The 20,920-nt window shown below is 40.9% G+C and overlaps 1 protein-coding gene across 1 annotated transcript in view; it reads right to left on the bottom strand.

Moving 5' to 3' along the window:
* prr36b (proline rich 36b) overlaps nt 1-17,562 on the bottom strand; it is a 35,993-nt gene extending 18,431 nt beyond the window's left edge. The window contains exon 1 of the mRNA XM_084743692.1: nt 17,240-17,562. The gene's annotated coding sequence lies outside the window, so the exon portion shown is untranslated. The remainder of the gene's footprint in view (nt 1-17,239) is intronic.
* Between the last annotated feature and the right edge of the window lie 3,358 nt (nt 17,563-20,920).

The raw sequence follows: 20,920 nt of genomic DNA, 5'->3' as shown, positions 1-20,920 counted from the left end.
GCAGTGCAGTGGCAAATGGTCCCCTCTGTGACACTAAAAAGCTCAGTGACACACTTGGCTAGTGTAACTGCTACGGGTTGGCTTCTCTTTTTTTGCCTTGCTACAAAATGGCATTAGAGCCAGTCGTGTGGAAGACTAGTTTTCTGGGATAGGACACTTAAAGGAGTGCAAAAAGCTTTGGCATGCAAACTGCACACACACATTTATGTACAGAATGTGCCACCTGTACTAATGTTAAGACACGCAACTTTGTAATCTGCACATGGATGTGAAGAGTCAAGGAAGCCTGCTTCACATTAATAGGCTAAAGTAGTTATAAAAAGAAAAGTAGGGTGAGGTGGGAAACAGGCATGGATGTAAGTGGGTCAAGGCATGTACAACAAACCTACAGACAGTTTGACTCATGGGTCACAAACAGAGCAGTCAGAGACATGAGCAACTGAGAGCAAGAAGTGTGATGTGAAGCATACGAGGCCTGATAAAGGGCAACCATCTGTAATACGAGCTGTCATCTATTGTCTGCATCAATTTTAGACAACTGTCTCTTATTTTATTTTCTCGGCTCCCTTCAAATGGAAGGATGAGAGGAAAGGAATTTTTTTTACAAGTCTGAGAGAGGCAGTGAGAGGGAGGTGGGGGGAGTAGCAGGAAACTGGCTTGTCAAAGTTTACAAACAGAGCGAGGAGCTGGCCGTGCAGGAGGCTAAGTGGTGGGACAAACTCTGAGGCAACACAGAGGCCGGCCCAGAGGAAGACGCTTGGCCTGTAGGGCATGGGAACTGAAAGGGAAGGTGGGACGAAGGGAGAAGAGAGAAGCAGGGAAAAAATAAGACATAAAATGAGCTCACTATTGGCTGATGTTTGCTGGTCCAACTCTAAAATCCAGACATCACTAGTCATCCTAGTTTCCACTGACCTAAAGTTGTATGCACACTCACTGTCCTATTTCTAGAGGAGGACAGACATCATCTTTATACTGCTAGCTTTCTGGAAACAATTCCCGCACACTCTTTCTCATCTTTCTTTCCCTCTTCCGTCATCCTTTACTCATCCACTAAACTAAATCTCACATGTCAAAAAGGCCCTCTTTCATTCTCCACTGATCCTCCCTTTCTCTTTACCATTTTCCCCCTCCTCGATTTCTTTCCTCCCCCACCACTACCGCTTTCCTTCCATCCCTCTGTTCTCTGTTTGCCTTTGCACAGATGGCCGGAGCAGCTGAGCAGGGCCAGAGGGGGAGAGAGAGAGAAATTGAGATAGAAAAAAAATACTTACGCATCCCAAACAACACATAAGACCAGATACACACAGCTAGTGCAACAGGCCGCCACCCAAAACAACCGTAGAGGCTGGGAAGGAGATGACGGGTAGCTGTGAGAAGCCATTCGTGCCGCACCCTTCGGTCGCAAGGGGTTTTTAAATGCCAGTGAGGCTGCAAAATGTGCACAGTTGGCTTAATTATGTTACTAACCATGACCAGTCACAGCTTTGAGGAGAGTGAGTGGGCACTGACTGGTATGAGTTAGGAAAGGGGAAACAGAAACAATGTTTGACTCCCACACTGTTTTCATTTTTGTTTCAAAACAACCTGTGGTTCAGACTAGAGCCTGACCGATATATGACTTGACTGATATATTCAGCCAGATACTGGCCTATCAAAGCTTTATGGGTTTTAATCCGCCCATATGTTGTCCAATATGTATACATATGAAAACTTTTTTTTTAACAGATTGCAGATTATTTTAATTTGTTAGCTTTACAGGCAGCATTCTCAGTGAAAGATTAATGTTTCAGTGCCCTGATATCATTTTGGACGATAACATTTATTGTTAAACTGTAACATATTCTGCCTTCATTACATGCAAATATCCTCCATTACATGTGTGTTATTTATATATTCTATATTCTGCACGTTATATTCTGTATAAAGAATATCAGCTGATATATATCTCGGAATGTTTTTCTTTCTAATATCGGTATTAAAAATAAAAACAAAACAAAAATCTTATATCAGTTCAGCCCTGGTTCAGACTGACTTTTATTTATCCTCTGCACTCACATTTAGGGCTGAAGATTTTGAAAAAATATCTAATTTTGAGATTATTATGACTGATTTTGCAATTTCCATATGATTTGCGATTTTAGAGGTAATGACAATTTTTACATCAATATTCTTATTTTTATTGAAAAACATTTTAAAATGACTATGGTGTGATTTTTTAAGGGTTTTTGCAGGAATCTGTACCAAATGAAGATTTGTAAGACAGGACATCTCTGTTTCACAACATTCATTAATTTAAAAGGTTTGTAACACACATTTTGCCTTTAACAAATATTGCACCTCCTGTGTTTTGAAAATTGCAGGAAGCCATTTTGTGATTTCGATAAAAATTTTGATTAACTGTGCAGCCCTACTCATACCTCGTAACTTTCAAGTGTCTTAGTAGGGATGTCAGATTTGGTCAGTTTGCTTTCAAAAGCCCAACACCCATTAACTGGTAACTAACTCGATTCTTAAGAAATAACACAAAATGACATAAAAAACAAAGGGCGCCATTGTCCCCATATCTTCATCACACTAAACAACTTCTCTCGACTAGTATAGTTATGATCTAGGCGGTTTCCACTGGAAGCATGTGGTTCTCAGTTGATAGCCATATCAACATGACACCTTACACTACAGTTTCAATGTCTATATCTGTAGAATATGTCACACATGAAAAAATGGGTGACACTCTTTTTCTTTCTCTCTCCCAATCTCTGAACAAAGGAGAAAAAGAAATCACACTGCTTTCTGGTTACAAATACTTTGTTCTTTTCACAATTCCTCTGCCAACTCAATGTTGAATGATAGGGTAGCAACGCTGTCTGTAGGTTGGACACATATGGTGCAAGCTGCAGAAGCTCACTGAGATAATGCCATCTACTTCACCTATCTTTTTCCTTCTGCCCCACTCCAAGTCTGCCCCGCCCTTAGTGAAACAGAGGAGAGGAGAGAAACATAACCGTCTGAGCTGCCTCCCCAAGGCAATGGTAGAGGAAACACTGCATTGATTTTTGAATGAATTGATATTTGATGTTATTTATGGCATTTAAAACATTTTTTTACCTGACAGGGGTGCTCATTGGCCACCAGGCCTGTACAGTTGTAGGGGAAACACACACAATTCACATTTGACTTGTGTGTGTATGCAAATTCACCTACAGAACAATATGCATAACCAGTTGAAAATGTTATCGGTGGTTAACCAATTAAACGTTAACCACTGACATCTCTAATTATAAGAAACAGAAAATCTTGGAATTGGCAAGTCAGTAAGCCCCATCCACCCTTAGTTACTGTTGCTAAGTTTCCCATTCTCACATGGCACATAATTCAGTGTAAAATAACCACAGTGGCACATTTATCACTTAAACTATTTTGTACCTGGTGACCTGGTGCGTCAATTGGTAGAGCATTTGCCCTATGTACTGAGTCCTCTGCAGTGGCCGTAGGTTTGACTCCCACCTAGGGTCCTTTACTGCATGTCATTCCCCCTCACTCTCTTCCCCTTCCCTGTCATAGCTTCAGCTGTCCTATATTTTTTATCCTTAAGTCCATGGGTCCTTGATCTCTTGACCTCAGACTCACAGACAGACTGTGAACTGTTTCTAGCAGATTTTATAAGCTGTGACTGGACAATTGCTGTTTTGATTGGGGTTTAGCAAATAGTCTATTATTCACAATACTACAGCCCAGAAAAAGACACAAGAAGTTATTCTAAATTATTTTTAGCATAATGTGGGTCTGACTACATCAAGATAATACACTTGGCACCAAACATCAATATACAGTAGGTGTCTGTCTCGAGTTTTTACACATCAAATTCTCCCATTCGATACTCCAAAAGCTCTAGTACAAGCACACCACTGTGTGATGAAGTTATAGCTATCAACAGCGTGACCTAACTCGACCAAGCAATGAACCAGGAAATAAGAATGGGTCCAATCACCATTCCCTCCTCTCTCTTTCAGACTCTGGTGTTCTTCCCACAGTAGACTAAAGCATCTGGCCCAGGCTGTTCATTTTACTGCTCCTCTCCAAAGTACCACACGCTGTTGGTGTGTGTGAGAGAAATAAGAGTGATAAATCCTGATTGCACGCCACAGCCAGAACATTTCTCTTTCTCCTGAAAGTCTCCAGACAGCTGTGAGATTGTGCTTCTCTCTCTGGCTTGCTCACTCACCCATCCCTGCGTCATTAGGACCATCAGTCAGTGGTAAGCATAAACAGGCTGGAAACCAAGGCAGGACCACACTTCTGAAACAGACTTTTTATCTACTCTCCACAGAATCTGGAGGTGGAGGGGATGTGAGACACATCAAGACACTTTCACCATATCAGCAGCCAAATAAACAGAAATGACAGTTAAGAATTTATGGTTGGATTGCTGCCAAAGTGAATTTCTCACCCTGGCGCACACCCCTTAACGCCCCAGTGACCCTATATATACATTTCATATGATTTTACCTTTTTTATAGCATTTTCCTTAAAAAGTTCATGCTTTATTAAATGTCTGGGCTTTAGTAATTGCAATTGCCATAAAAAAATCTGACCTTATTAAGCAACAATGGGAATTTGCCCATTTTTTTCAAATGGCTTTGGAATGACATATAATTGTTTATTCACTGCAAAAGCTTTAAATTATCTTGAATTTCATCCCTAATTACTGGAGCACTCCCGACTGAAACATCTAACCAATTAACGCTATTATAGGTTTTCATTAGGCCTAATTACATTGAAGAGAGTTATTCGCTTTCAGATAGACTGAGTGGGCTTTTGCTACAAGGGAGCACATTTGGCGAGAGTTGAATATTATTTGCCCATATTAGAACTAATTTAGCCATATAAAAGTCTGTCAGTGGTTTGATAAACACTGCAAAACTGAACCCTGTTTTCAAAGAACTGGTTACAAAAAACTGGCAATTTAAATTCCTCAAGAATCATTTTATTCTACTAGTCAATGGACAATTTTGCTGAGAAATCACCCATTTTTTTCTACCCACTGCTTCACATTCATATAACTACACACATTTGGATCGCCATTATCAAATGCAGTCTTAAGTCCATGCATTACTGGGTAAAATCCAGTTGTCTTAAAGGGAAAGTTCAAGACTTTTCATGTGATGTCCAGTCAGTGTTGACAGTAAACATTAACAAAAACATCAACTGAAGCATCAGTGTGAGCTATATTGACCAAAAAGGTGAGTTCTCAAGTATACGTGGGCCAGCAGTGCCTACATATACCAGGTTGCCTTGTATCACCTCCTTAACCAATAGCTATTACTTAGTCAGCCAAAACACAGCATTAGGTGACAAAAATACTCATCTATCATGCGCCCTGGACACCCAAAGTTGGAATCCTACAGCAGCAGGAGAACCCAGCTTTCTCAGTCAATATAGTACACACTGCAGAAATTTTGCTTCACTTGACTACATTTATCATTATCACTGATTGGACATCCACATAAATGGTAGTGAATTTTCACTTTAATACTTAGGCTTTCCTCCAAGAACCAAGGGAAAACCCACATTGACTTTGGGAAATCCTCTCTAACACCATGTTTGGTCCTGCCAAGGCTACAACCTAGGCAGTGAAACACAAGCTGACATTTTCAACCCATAGGGGACCGAATGTATTCAATGACCTGATACATAATGGCTTGTGAGTTAGTGCACATTTCCAGCAGCAGATTCCAGACAGATGGCTATGTCAGCTACATTAGGCCCATTTCAAAACATTTAGGAACAGTGCGCCATGTGAAATGTTTAGAACATAAAATGGCCTAATCTGAAGAGAATTTCTGGTCAAGCTAACTCAGACCAGGCAGCCAGTCAGCTGTCCTGACCTCATGTGGCATGAGGGGCACAAAAAGATCCACAGGACAAGAACTACTTGAACAGGATGCATTTGTTCTCTTTAGTATTCAGTTAAAAACAATGCTGGGGATAGAATAGAGTAATATGGAAGTAGAGTGGGAGTTGTGCTGGTGTCCTTAAGGTTTGGCAGATTTTTCGCACTAAAATTCTGAATGTAGTTGACTTTGCAAAAATGTGTTTTGTTGGCCTTCACAATGTGCCCAAGTCATATGGTTGCAGCTCCCAAGCAGCATCCCACTCCAAATTCCCTGCAAGCCTCAATGATGAGCTACACAGTTACTGAAAACAAAGGCAACCCACACAAACACCAAAGGCAGTGGTCAAATCACAGGATCAGGAAAGACCAAGGACACATTTTAACCCTCATCCTTACCCTCCACACACATACCACACACACTGTTTACATTCCTTTTATGTCAATGCATCAGTCATGTGCATTGTTTAATCATCAACCAGGTTTGAGCCATTCTTTTAATTGCATTTTTATGGACTTGCTGTTACATAGCATTTATCATTTCTACTTGTTTTAATGCTGTGAAACATAATGTACTGCACATATACAATAAATAATAGCTAAATGAATGTGTTATACTTTACATTTTTTCTTACTTAAAGCTTTAATTCCTGTCTCATACAAGCTATCTTTCTTATTTTTCTATCATTTTGGATTTTGTATTGCTTTTAGTAAAACACTATATAGTCTGTTGACCTTGTCGTTGTTATTATTACTCTCAATTAGCTTCAAGCATTAAGCTAATGATGGGCAAGGTGAGATCATCCTCCTAGGCATCATCCCTTCCTAATACCCACAGTGGGACGTTAACAAAATGTGTCTGTGCTCACACTTGTGTGTATCCCATAAACACAGCAGTGTTTGGGCCAATACTGTCAATAACTGGAAGGCATCCAACTCCGCTGAGAGATCTAAGCTTTGCTGACTGTCTAGACACAAACATGCCGTTCTTGAATAATCAGGTCATCAGCATATTTAAATAGAAATCTGGTACTTTGACCCCCTTTTTTGCATCAAGTACAATCTACTACTGTGTCTGTGTGTATAGGGGGGGTGCCTGTTAACAATACAGCAGGAGGTTACATTTAAAGAATTCCTCGCAGGAAAATACCACAAGCTAGCTGTGATTTATTATGCAGATTAAAATTAAGAAGCTGCAGTGTGCCTTGTTGAGCTAAATGTTAAGTTAATGTCAAATCTGCTCTTGGGCTGTGGTGTGTGCTCACATCTAATCACAACCCTTGTCAGTTAGAAACAAAAGACTTGCCTTCTTTACACAAAGGCCTAAATCAAAGTGCCTGCGCTCGCTCCCTCACTTTGGCCAACCATCTATCCAAGGCCATGTATGAATCGCTGTGGTAGAAAGTCGTCTCTGCTTTCACAGTACACAACTGTGTACACACACACACACACGCATATGCATTCTGTGAGCCTTCTTCTATCCCCGGGGCCTACTCTAAATAGTAGTCAAAGAGAGGGATTGTGGGGGAAGGAGGCAGTGGCAGTGGGGGTGGGGTGGCGGAGATGGTAGAAAAGACGCAAAAAAGAAAGTGAGCTTTTGTGGCTGATATAGCCCTCCACTAATGCTGACAAGAACTTGCACAAGCCTGACAGAAATACTCAATATGTAACTAATGCTTCCGCAAGAGCGTAGAGGGTTCGAGCAAAGATGTCAGCAGTGACGACGAGAGGATGCTAGTGGGTCGGCTCTGGTTTTTGAAGGCAGTTTTAACGAGCATTGAGCGGCCTCTGACCCAGTAATTGACATGCTTTTATCTCTACAAGCAGCAAACAGAAGATGCTGAGCTGGGGCGTTTGCTCTTTGACACTGCTAATAAACTATTGTCTTTCTTCTGATACAGCTGAGTAAAATTAACAAAGGATATCTTGTAATGTAAAATCACAAATTTCAAAGCAGGAAAATGCTAGCACTGTCTTGACTGTCATTTCTTATAATAGCTCTTGGTCTGATACAGAAAGACAACAAAGCGTGGCCATCGGTGATGGTTTAAATTTCTCTTCCTTTGCTGACTGATGCAATTTATCTCATTCAATCAAACCAAAAGGTGTAAAGATAAGATTTTTCTCTAATAAGAAAATCCATTTTATATTTGCACACACTAAATCCATAGATTCCTTATTTGAAAAATGATTAACTAAACATGTCTTGATATTCAGTTTCTTTTAAAATACGGCAAAATGTACATCATTCTTGTTATCATGTAAAACAGCACAACAGCTCCAAACTTGTCTCTTTGAGGAGCCAGACTCTGCAAGCTTTAAGAAGCACTGCCTCAATAATTTACTGCATTCTCGTTTATGCTGCCAATGCACATGGGCAAGTGGGTTGATGCAAGTGGCCTCAGATTTGATGCTGTTTTACTTGTGACTGTGACAAAAAAAATAATATGGGCTGAAATGTGAGTATTTTTTCATGGGCACGTGCGTGTGAAGCACTCCTCTTTGCGAGGGGGAGAATGTCAGATTCAAGACGCCACATGCTGGCATGGGGCCTGAGATTGTCCATTCAACCTACTCTAAATCACAACAGTCGTCTCAGTCAACTCTCCACTCAAATAAGAGCTACTTAGAACAAAAAACATTATACAATCTACAGACAATGCATTCTTCTCTTGTCAAAATTCTCATACATGCAAGTACAATGAAGTCATACCATAGATGAAAATCAACAGAAATTATGTATTTTAAACAGAGCTGAGATAATAAGTTGATTAATCAATTACCTGATCAACAGAAAAGGAATATGCAACAATTTTGCATAATTTTGATGAATTGTTTCACTCAAGTTTTTATATCAATATAAAGTGAATGCCTCTGGGTTTTAAATTCAAGAAATTAAGAAAATGAGATGGATTAATTGATGCAGCCTTAGTTCCATCAAATCCTCACAATACAATAATTTAACAATGATTTGAAACTGCAACAGATTTGGTGCTATGACCCCCTTTACACCTTGAATTAAAATGTGCTTTGGGTGATCGGACTGTAATCGGATAGTGCTTGACCACATAAAAGTACAAATCTAAGTACACCCAAGATGGGCTCTGGGGACGGATAGTGGTCCCATTGGTCAAACCAGTTCTGGAAGTGGTCAGGGACACACTGTGACCACATTAAGCATAAGTGTAAATGCACATGCATTTTCAATCCACATACAACAATGTGGACAGGCCTTGTCACTAGATTTAGCAATTTTTCAGACCCTCCTTGCAACTTTGTTTTTAAGAAGCTTTCAGAGACATATAGTAACTATCTACCAACAGCACCAGGGGCTCCTTCTCCTCTTGCAACATGCACAGGCAGTCAGTGTTGCATGTGTGGCAGGCAGGAGGACACTGCTCACTGTAGCAGTGGGAATTCGTTGTAGTGAGTTTCTTATGTTGATGCTCTCGCTCCCAAGCTTTATCTGAATTCTTTTCAGAGTGTGAGTGGGCTCCTCTATGGCTTGTAAATATTTAAACAGTCTGTTTAATCTTCTCCCTCTTTTTGTAGACTTTTTGACTTAGGCCAATGCAAAGTCCCAGTAGTGAGTTTGCAATTACTTGGCTTAACATTTCTCTATCTACCTTTTATATGGCTTAACATGATCTCTCCCTCACTGCAACCAAAACAACCATTAAGCTTTATGCAAATGAATGAGTGATGATGTCATTAACATGCAAAATGATGTCATTTGGCAGCTTTTGAACCTCGTGCTGGCTGCTTTCATTGTAAAAAAAAAGTAGACAAAATTGATCTTAATCGGTTCTCAATGTGGATGCTGGAGATATATGTTATACATAAATAATACCCGGTGTAAATGTAGTCATCTCAAATCATGTCTGGATACAATCTGGATATGAGACACATTTTGATGCAAGGTGTAAAGGAGGTGTATGGGATGTAGCTTGAAGATGAACTTTATATTTTGAACTTGATGGGCTAGCACTCAAAATCAAAACTAAAATGAACCATTGAAAACAGTCCAATAACAGCACATAAAATGTTTCAGCAAATAGATGGTGGGGTCAAGATCAGAGAAACATGATGGCTGGCAGAGGGCCACAAATGCAAGAACATGAGTGCTGCAGGGACCGGCAGGGACAGAGATTCATCCTAACTTCTTAGAGAACTGTATCAAAAGTAAAGATGTGCAGCAAAGACTCCCTACTGCTGAATGTTTCATTTACTCTCTGCCAAATCTTGGCAGAACACCAGCGACAGACTAACAGTTACAAGAGCTAATATTACTCATAGGCATGCACTGTTTCAACAGGTAGAGCACAAGACATACAGTTATTGCCACAGTCAATGAGGACATTTATACAAGACTGTTAACTGTCATGTGGAGCTATCCTGTCTATAATGTAAGCCTCCTCATTAGCACACAGTTGACAGCAAACTATTTCAAAGCTAATGCCACTTCTATCCACCATCACTGCAACCACTGACTCCCTCTAATGACACTTAGTAGGGTGGCTTCTCTGAATGTCACTGCCTCTTTCTCAGCTTCAACACACATCAGCACAGCTCGCTGATGATCTCCAGAGGAAACCAAAGCCTCAGAGAGCAATTCATGAGACCAAAGTCTGATTATTACCCAACACATCCCAGATGAGGATGTGCATAGGTTGGAGGAAGAGAAATGATAGATGAGTGGGAGTTGGATGAGGGGTGCTGCAGGTACATGACAGTCAGTTGAATCCAGCAGGGGGTTACCAGCACTATCACTGCCTCCATCAACTTGATGCTAATCACAGCACACACATTCTCCAAACACCCCCGACCTGAGGTCAGGAAACCGCCTCTGTCCTGCACACAAATAAACTCCGAACAAAGCCGGTTGCTCTGCATGGCATTCCCCACAGATTGTGGGGGGGCTGAGCAAGCAGCAGAGAGAGGGAGAGAGGGGGGGGGGGGGGCAAACAAGAGGGGGAGAAGAAATCAACATAGGCCTCCATCAAAATGTTCAGAGCGAATCTGGCAAATTATGCAACTCTGTGTCTTTTTCCACATTGTGACTGGTGAAACTTTTGTTTTATTTTAACTGTTTGTTGTAACTTCAGGAACATTATTCTTGCCCTACTTCCCTCTGTATGTTTTAGGCTTAAAAAAATAATTTTATATCTATTTTTAGCTGCAGTTCCATCAAAATCAATCCAGGAAGTAAGGAAATGTGATTAAATTTGTTATCCTAATTTTAATGGAAGTATAACAAAATAAAAATGCTACAGAAACCTATGATATATTGTTGTCCTATTCTTTTTGAACGAATATTCACTGAAAACCATCATACAGATTAAAAGATTTTCCCCCTCAAACAAGCAGAGGAAATGAGGAACTTTTGTCAGCCCTAAGTAGTGTCTCTCCTTCAGGCTCCATACAGCCCATCAACCTCCAGTAATTAAGGTAGAGCAACCTGTATGTAGCCCTAGAGGCAAGACCAGGGGCAAAAGCACTCGCTGCTGCTTGTCAATTGCTATCACCCAACAGAAATAATTGAAGGAGACTCAGATCAATATTTTTTGAAACTCAGATCCTCTCTCATTTGGACTATGGAAGCCAAACACTAAGAGAACAATGTTAAGAGAGATTTTAGAGAAAAATCAACCTGAAACAACAAAATTTAAGGGGGCATGTCGTCCTCATCCCCAGTGGAAATTACATCTTTATCATCATTATCCAGTAGTTTCCATCACAGTTTCGCACACTTTCTCTTTATCTCTCTTTATTTATTTCCACCTCAGCTGAATATAATAATTTTTTGGTGTTTTATAATTTTCTGACCTTACTTGCAAATTCAAAATCCTCATAAAACAGGTGGATGGAAACACACTTACGAATAAGGACTTCAAGACAAAGCTGTGAAGAAAACTGTCTCCTGGTGCCTTTAGTTATATAGACCTACCTCTTGCACACAACAAAACAAACACAACAGAACGCAATAGTCCCACCCCCTGTTGACTGCAATCATGTACAGTAATGTCATTCTTACCACTTGATTTCCAGTGGGTCAATGGGCTGCTCAATAAGACAAATGAAGCCAGGACAAAGGCCCCGCTGAGAGGAAGGAACACATCCTTTTTGGTCTCCTTGTTTACTTGGCTGCTGGTGTGTGTGAGAAAGAGCAGCAGATTGTGTGACAGACACCTGGATCACAGAAACATGTGATCACAAAGGCTGGCACTAATCCTGAGGACTCTGGAGCTTCGTGCTAAGATTTTACAATGTCCTCAATTGATAACTCAACTGAATTTAAGGGATTACTAAATAAAAACAAACCTCTGTTAATAGTATTTCTCATTATAATAAAGTACAACAAATCAGAAAAAAGGCATGTATGACCGCTGTGAATGGTAAAGAATGGCAATGGCTGTGCATTGTATGTGTTCACATCACCCCCCTTCTTCCTACAAACACCAAACAATCTGATGCACACAACATACACATACAAACACTCAGACCCCATCCTTCCCATGGTGCGTCCAGGCTCGGAGAAACTCGGCCCCCTGGGGACGGGCAGATTAACACATGACAGAGCTTGTTAACCCTGGACAAAGAGAGATGCTAATCTTGTACAGTCGGCCTCGACGGCCCTCAAACGGTACACAGACACAACTACGGGGACAGAGAGAGGGAGACAGAGAGAAGCCCAAGAAAGACGAGAAAGAACGAGGGAGGGATGTGCAGCACTAACAGAGGCGTCAGTATGTCCCAGAAACTAGACAATACTGTTGGGAGGCAGGGCTAGAGGGTCCGTCAGCCCCAAAACAATAAAGGCAGAGACAGAGCCCGACTACAAACAAGGCCCCAACGGCGAGGGCCCTACTACAGTTTGGCTGAGCTCCACTGCTTGCAGGGATGACCAGCAGGGCAGCGCAGAGCCCAACTGTGTGGATATTGATCGCACAGGAGGAAGTGGGGAGCCAGGCTACCAGCTCCACAGATGGAAGGGACAGAGAAAGAGACAGAGACAGACAGAGGAAGTGCATTAGTAAGGCAGGTTCCTCTGATGCTGTTAGCTCTTTCCCTTGGGAGATTAGAGAGATAGTACTGACAATAAAATGAGAGGTGTGTGTGCAGGGTGGGGTAAAAAGGGACAGAGACAGTGGGCAAGCAAGAAACAGCAGGACAAGAAGAGAGACAGAGAACCTGACAGAGTGGCAACAGAGAAACTAAGGCTAATTTGTAACTTGAAGAGCTGCTGGATCATCTCCATAATGGGCCGTCTGCCCACAAACAAGCTCCTCTCTGGGGGTAAATGAGATCAGGCCAGCCCAGGACCAGCTGGTGGCTTGGATCAATGACGGCAGATAGAGCAGATACAGAGATGGAGAGAGAGGACAGAACCAAGGCATCTGGACAGGATGGCCATAACACACCCAAGAGGCTTCGGCGTTCTCTCGAGATTTTGCACGGGGACACGGACACATGCATGCAAAGTACAAGTGGAATGACTGTGCCTCGTAAGAGGATTATGTCCTGTTTGAAGTGGAACAAGGCACGTTCCAGATGGAATCTGATCCCTCACAGGACAGCAGACAGGTTGGATGGTTGACCAGATCGGCACCTACTAACTACAGCTCTCTAAGAACAAGCCACACAGCTGGCCTCAGACCATCACAACATGTGCCTACTAACTGCCAGAAACTTTCACCACATCCACAACAACCATGAAGGCATACATTTAGCACTCCATAGAGAGTCTTTTCTGGCAGCACACAGATACACTGAGACAGGGCACAGTCACCAGGAGAAATTGATATGACAGAGAAATAAATCATCACTACAGCTGCTAACGGGAAAGGGAGTTGATCATTCTGTCGGCACCACTGTCTGGCACAAATGCCTATCACACCACATGTGGTTATGATGAGGGCAGGCTGGGTTGCCTCTGACATAATGCTGACCACACCAACCACTGATCCAGAGAATTAAATGTATGTCAATGTAAAGAGGGACTCCATGACACAAATATGTGAGCCACAGGTGGTAGAACAAACCTAAAGGCAGAAAGAGCAACTAATATTTTTGAACATCTCCAAGGCTGCATTACACCAAACAACAAAGCCCCACAAACAAATTGTGCCATGAAAAATTTGGTAGTGGAGCCTAGCAACAGGGCTGTGAACCATGTCCATCCTCCCACCAGAGGAATTCAGAGTGTCCAAACACAGCAAATTACTGCAGCTGCTGGCAAATACAGCCTCAAAACCACGCCGCCAGTTGCCAACTGCATGCCCTGACAACTGTGACAACCAAAGCTGCTATCATGACTGGGAGCACAGACGACTGCAAAGTTTATCTCCACTTTATCTTCACTGTTGTGCCGGTGGCGGTTTCCTCAAGCCTCAATCACCCAGAAAACAGAGAAGGAAACTCAGCCGCTAAACATACAGTTTCTCTTGGTGTTCTGATAATCTCAAAACAAGAAACTATTGTGCTGTTGTTGCCATGGATTGAAACAGGGCTAGAGATGATGGTGGTAATTTTTAATAGTGCCAAGAGGTACAAGGGTCACGGGTTCGGGCTGGAAAAAGCCCGATGACCAGAGGCACAGGCTTGCCCTTGTCACAATTGAGAAGTTCAGAGCTGAGGGGGGGATTTCAGGCTGACTCACACGCCCACCCAACACCAGTCCTTAGGCTAAGGGCAAGCTGACACACTGGTCTATTAAAGGGACAATCATCTCCCTTCTCAGGATGATGGCATGGGTCGAGAGGCCAGCTGGGGGCAAAATAGGTTATTAGAATTTAAATTGCACTAAAATACAAGCTTAAGAAAGCCACTGTGAAATGTGAAATATTCTGTGACCATTTTAAGCATGTTGTGCAAAGAATAATCACAATCGGGAGGCACATTATTTTAGTGGCTCACATTTACATGTAGCTGTTGAACTGCAAGTAATGATTATCATCATCATTATCAATTAATTGAATTTGTAGGCCAACTAACTGTTATTTTCAGTATCTATCAATTTATTAATCGTCCGACCATTTTCTTAATTAATTAATTAATTGTTTCCCTTTTCTATGTTAGAAAATAGGGGAAAACGCCCATTATAATTTCCAGGAATCATAGGTGGCATATTCAAATTGCATATTTATTCTGACCAGCTGCCCAAAATCCAAAGATATTAAGTTGTCTATAATATATGACAAAGAAAAGCAGCTAGTAGTCACGTTTTATAAGCTGAAACGAGTGAATGGTTGGAATTTTTGCTTAAAAACTATTTAAGCAATTACTTGAGCATCAAAATAGTCAATTAATTTTCTGTTTCAGTTCTGTTTCACTTTCTGTTTCTGGTCAACCATTTGACTAATAGACTAATTGTTTCGGGTCTAGTTGATTTAATAAATTAATGATAATAAGAAAACATTATTCTTAAGGTACCAGAGCAGGTATCAACTTAAAAATATTGAAATCAGATGTTAGATATTATTACTTTGAACATCATAAATTACATTTTTGTGAATCATTATGAAAACAACTATTTATTTACAACTATTTAACAGTTCATCAAACTACACACTGATTAATTTAATCACCATATCGGCATTAGTAGCTACAGTTTTTAGTGTACGCCCCCTTTGCATGTGGAGGATTGTTTCAGACACTTCTCATTCTTACTGTGATGAGCAGCTAATGCTGTAGACACTCACACCCTCGAGTCTGGCTGAGCACAGATCTGGTAGTGAAAGCAGACAAAGTGATACATCCTATTAAAAACATACTAAGAACAATGAAGAAAAGACGCATCTATCCACAGTGGAAAGGAGATTATTGTCCACAATTTTTTTTTTCTTTTTGTTTTGTTTTGTTTTTTTAAATTCCAATAATCAGCTTCATTTATCCAAGTGCAGTTTCTGACAAATCCTCTCCACTCACAAAAATGCTCCAGGCAGTAATCCACATCCACCAACTAATAAGCTTTTTAAGTCCATCTTTAATGACTTCATAAAAACAGAGTGTGGTTTTTAATGGCAGCTAAATTTAATTTCATATGATTGCATTAGGCCGCCTGTCTGTCCTCCATTTCCCTGCCTCATCCACCAACACTGTGAGTCAGCCATTCTCTCATCCATGCGCAGGGGGGTTGGGAGGCGGACTAGCTGATGGCTTAGTCCACCTCTGACTTAAGAGTCCTGGAGTGTCTCCAAGCCCTGCGTGGCCGAGCCTTAAAAGTGCTCATATTAGTTGCCCTGGGATGCCATTTACTCAGGATGACATCAATACCTCATGGTCGATCACCACACATTATTGACCCACCCATGCCCACGGTGGCCACAAAGATTGAGACAATTCATGCCGCTGTCTGCGGCACCTCAGGGTTGGAGAATAGAGTTGTGGGCTAAGGGTAAAGATTTCCAATGCTTGCATGTTTGCAGTTTATTAAATGCTCTTGGCCAGGCTTTGGGAGCTGGCAGTGTTTTCTCCTCGCCATTGTTCTACAAAGGGGAGTGTAATCTGTCTTGTTGGTCTCACTCACCAAAAAGAGTCAGTGAAGGAGCAGCTATGGGCCCCTCCAGCCTCAACTCTCACACCACAATAGCCGATCACTTTTGGGGGTGACATTAATCACCTCTGATTACATGCCAGCTTGAGTCTGTGCACAACCCTCACAGAGATATTTCAGCTCTGCACACTCCCTCCTAGGTCTGAGGAAATTATTGCTTTAACGTGCCACAAATGCCTCCAAGTTATTCTATTTAGTAGACGTGAGAACGGAGTGGGCATCTGGAAAATTATTAGCGCTAAATTTGCCGGCTTTTCCCCCTGAGGCGACTGAAACACTTCTCAGCACTCACACCACTTGGCCCATCACAGAACAATGGGCATCCGCGAATGGAGGATGGAGAAGGAGGGGAGATAAGAGGAAAAAAAAAAAGTTTAGGGAGGGAAAAGGCAGACAAAATGGTCACACAAAGAGGGAATACGTTCTGCAAATGAAAAAGAGCACGCATTATAGCAATTTATCTGTTTTAGGTTAGCCTAACAGGGGTGTTAAGCACTTCCAGCTACCACGCAGCCTGCTGCCACCGCCCCATCAACCCCTTTCAACAGGAATCAAACTGAATGAGAAACAGTGCGACTAAAATATGAAGTGACACTGAAATAAAACATTTTAGACATTTTCAGCTGCGCATTTAACTGAAATATTCATTCACACAAAGAGACATCACAATTCCCATGCACCGCTCAGTGTTAAAACGAGGAGCCACATGTAATAACACAGTTAATTAGCCTGGTTGCAGTTACTAACTGACGTTAGCATGCGAGCTAAAGCTAAAACAATCTCGCCCTTACCAGTCAGTGCAGCGGCGAGCTAGCAAAATCCTCTCCAGCAGCTACGCCCTGTGTTAGCAGCACACCCCGACTGATTCCTCGAGTCAGAAAAACGGAAAGTCGGGATGAGGATAAAAATGAAACCGGGGACAACGCAGGAATTATCGCAGGAGTGCGGAGCGAATCGAGCCGAGCCGACGGATAAGAAACTTGTGGGTCTCCACCGCCGTTACTCACAAGTGATGCGCGTTCCCTGAAAGGAAGAAAGGAGGAGAATGACGCTTCCCTCCACTCACACACACACACATACACACACACAAGATAGTAGACCGGTGAACGGATGGATGGACAGGCGGAGGAGAGGACGGGGCTGCCGCTGCATTCAGGTGCTGTGGGAAATGTCGGCACAATGAAAGGTCTGCACATGACAGACACGGAATATTTTTGAGCTGCTGTAGCAGTGAAAACGCGACATAAATGGGCGAAAATGTGCAGAAGCAGGGCCATAAAGAGAGGCTCTAAAACCCTCATTCTCTTATGTGTCTTACATAAGAGATGGATAAAAAAAAAAAAATTAAATAACAGAGTTAGGGCTGGGGAACATGTTAATATAATCAATATTGTTATATGAATTCTTTACCTGTAGAACTCAAACTGGATCCTGATTTAGATCACTTTAAATTCAAATTGAAACAGTTTTTGAAGAGGAATCAGTCATGTAGTCATGAATAATTTGGTGTTTCTTACTCTATGGTGCTAATTATGTTTTGTAATTTTTATCATGTAGTGTCCTGTGTTTCTCATTGTCTGTACTGCATTGTTACTTGTGTTTTGTTGCTGAGTCTTTTGTATGTTAAGGCCCAGCGAGGGACGAGCATTGCAAATTAGCTTAGGCTATAAATGCTATGGTGTGTGGCATTGATTTATGCTCCATACTTGTCCCTTTACAAATAAACCTTAAAATAAATAAAAAAAATGAGACTGGGTATTAGCATGTAATTTGGATAGTTATATCGTGATATCGATTAACTGTTGTCTTTTCCTGGATTTAAAGCAAAGTGATGCCATTTTCTGAATTTAACACTTTTCTATGCCCATATTGGCCTATCACAGCCAAATTGGTTTATATTGGTATCAACACATATTTTCTGATATGCACCAATATGAAAACTTTTTTGACTTTTTTGTTTTTATGGGCAGAATTTTATGTATGCTATATTTCATCCTCTTTCTTAATTCAAGTGTAATATATAGATGTTGTATGTTTCATTATTTTATTTTGCTGTTTCAGTGCCTTGATGTCAATTTGGACAAGTTTAATGTTAAACCGTGAAAGATACTGCTTCCATTACACACCTTTGTCACTCCCAAGTGTGTTAAGGACATTTTAGCAATAATTGCAGTATTGTCCAGTATATCAATACATCCCTTATATTGGCATCAGCTTCAACCTCAAAAATCCAGTACCAGTTGGGCCCTAGTTCTGTTATTTGTCTTTACTAGGGTTGCAAATTTTGTGTATTTTCAACAGTCAATTAATTGGTTAATATTTTCTTTATTTTCCTTCTTTTTTCCTCATTCTAAGTTTAAGTTTCCTTATTCAGCTACTATTGATTAATTGCTGGGCGATATGGACCAAATCCAATACTTCAGTATTTTTGATCAATACTGTTATATTGATGTTTATTGATTTATTGAGGGCAAATAATAGTCTGATAAATTCAGAAAATAATATCACTTTACTGTAATGCCGCCTTTAAAACCAGGAATACTTATACCATATCACATTATCCAAAAATCTAAAATCCCTGCAATTTTGTTGCAGTATTGACATCAGTGTTTTTGATATTGTCCATATTACCCAGCCCTAACAGTATGTTATGTTAGAGAGAATGTGTTTATGGAGATATACATTGCATATTGCACAATAAAATATTAAGATGTTAAAAAAGAACCTAAGCTGAGAATTATTTGATATGTAATTAATAACATAAAAGAAAAAGTAAGCATTTTGGCTATTTTGCCTAATGCTGAGGGTTAAAGGTCCAGTGTAAGATCCACAGCAGGTGCCAGACATACCCACAGACACCGGCATCCCTAAATGTGTTGTGTTTTTCATTAAATAATGATATGAGCTACACCTGTTTGACCAGTCTAAATTTCCACCATTAGAACTATATTTGTATGAGTCAGGATACGCCCTGCCAAGCTTAGCTGTGGGTGTGACAAGATAAATCAAATATAAATTTCAAAAGAGGAATTACTGAAATCAAAATAAATTTTGTCAGTCAAGGTAATCAAATGAGTAAACACTCCTATCGTTTGCATAATGTTAATTAAGGTTGCGTGCTTCTCCTTTTCTCTGCACTACCACCTGCAAGTAGATAATTGGAGGGTGGAATGGTTGTTTAGCTCATTATAATTGGTGTGTCAATGCCTGGCACAACCTCACACCACATAAAAAGAAATTACTTGTAGAGAACACAGACGCCATGTCTGCTGACTTGTATTTGACAAATTCAATTTAGAGCTGGGTGGTATGGCTCACAAATAATATCTCGCTTTTAAAACCAGGAAAAGACAACACTTATTCCATATCAAAAGATAATGATATCCTAGATCTAAGATGATATCTAGTATCATATCACAATATCAATATAATATTGAATTATTGCCCAACCCTAATTTTAATTGTGGGTTCCATCACCTTCTTGTAAAATATACTTTCTACCTCAGGTTTTTATTCTGGCACAGAATAACTCTGCTTAGTCAATATAAATGACATTGCAGCCACCAAAACCGTTTTCTACAACTTTCTATCACAGAAATAGGAGGTTACTAAGAGTCCTTGAAGGCAGCATTCACCACGACAGCGCGCCATGCTGAAATTGAAAGGGCTGAATAGCGAATAGCAGGGGAACTCTGCTTTCTCTAAGCGCAGCCAATCACCTCACAGGCTGAGGGATTATTCAAATTAAGGATGATGTCACCTCTTGCAAGTCACCCTACTCTCTTGCCCGAGTTCCTCCCGGTTGTCTGTTGCCCTCCCTCTTAGGCCCCTGCACCCCCTTTTCTCTCCTCTTGAAACCCTTTTCTTCCTTTCTCTATGCCCGACTGCACACACACACACACACACACACACACACACACACACACACACACACACACACACACACACGCTTTAACGGTGCATTACTGCTGTCCCACATGCATCAAGTTGCCTGTATTGTCTGCCTTCTGTGTGACTGTTGCATCGAGAATTTCAAATCTCTTCACACATTTCAGACCTGTTGATTGTAAAATTGTCACTGAAATACTTAATGGGATTCTGGCCATAACAAATTAATCTCACACAATTTATTTCCAGATTAGGATGTACATAAGACTGAAGGCCTTGCACATTTTTAAGGGTTTCTTTGTCTTAAAAGCAGCAGAAATATGTCATCAGAGATTGAGCAAACATGGCTAAATTGATGTACTGACTTCTCAGCTGCAGTGTCCTCCTGTGAAATTTCTATTCCAGCCCATAACTTATTATTATTATTTGCCTGATTTGTGTTAATTAGACTTTGAATTAATGCCAAATGTTCGCCAAATGCATAAGTGTCTGATTAGGAGTCATAAGAAATCATTAAACTTTTAAAAGGAGTAAATGTTTATAACAGTTAAATTGGGCAATATGTTAATGGAGACTGGCAGACA

Source organism: Lutjanus erythropterus, chromosome 19 (genome assembly GCF_056507025.1).
Source record: "Lutjanus erythropterus isolate fLutEry1 chromosome 19, fLutEry1.hap2, whole genome shotgun sequence".
Lineage (NCBI taxonomy): Eukaryota > Metazoa > Chordata > Actinopteri > Lutjaniformes > Lutjanidae > Lutjanus > Lutjanus erythropterus.
Note: the sequence above shows the minus strand (reverse complement) of the source record. Positions and strands in the feature narration are given on the sequence as shown.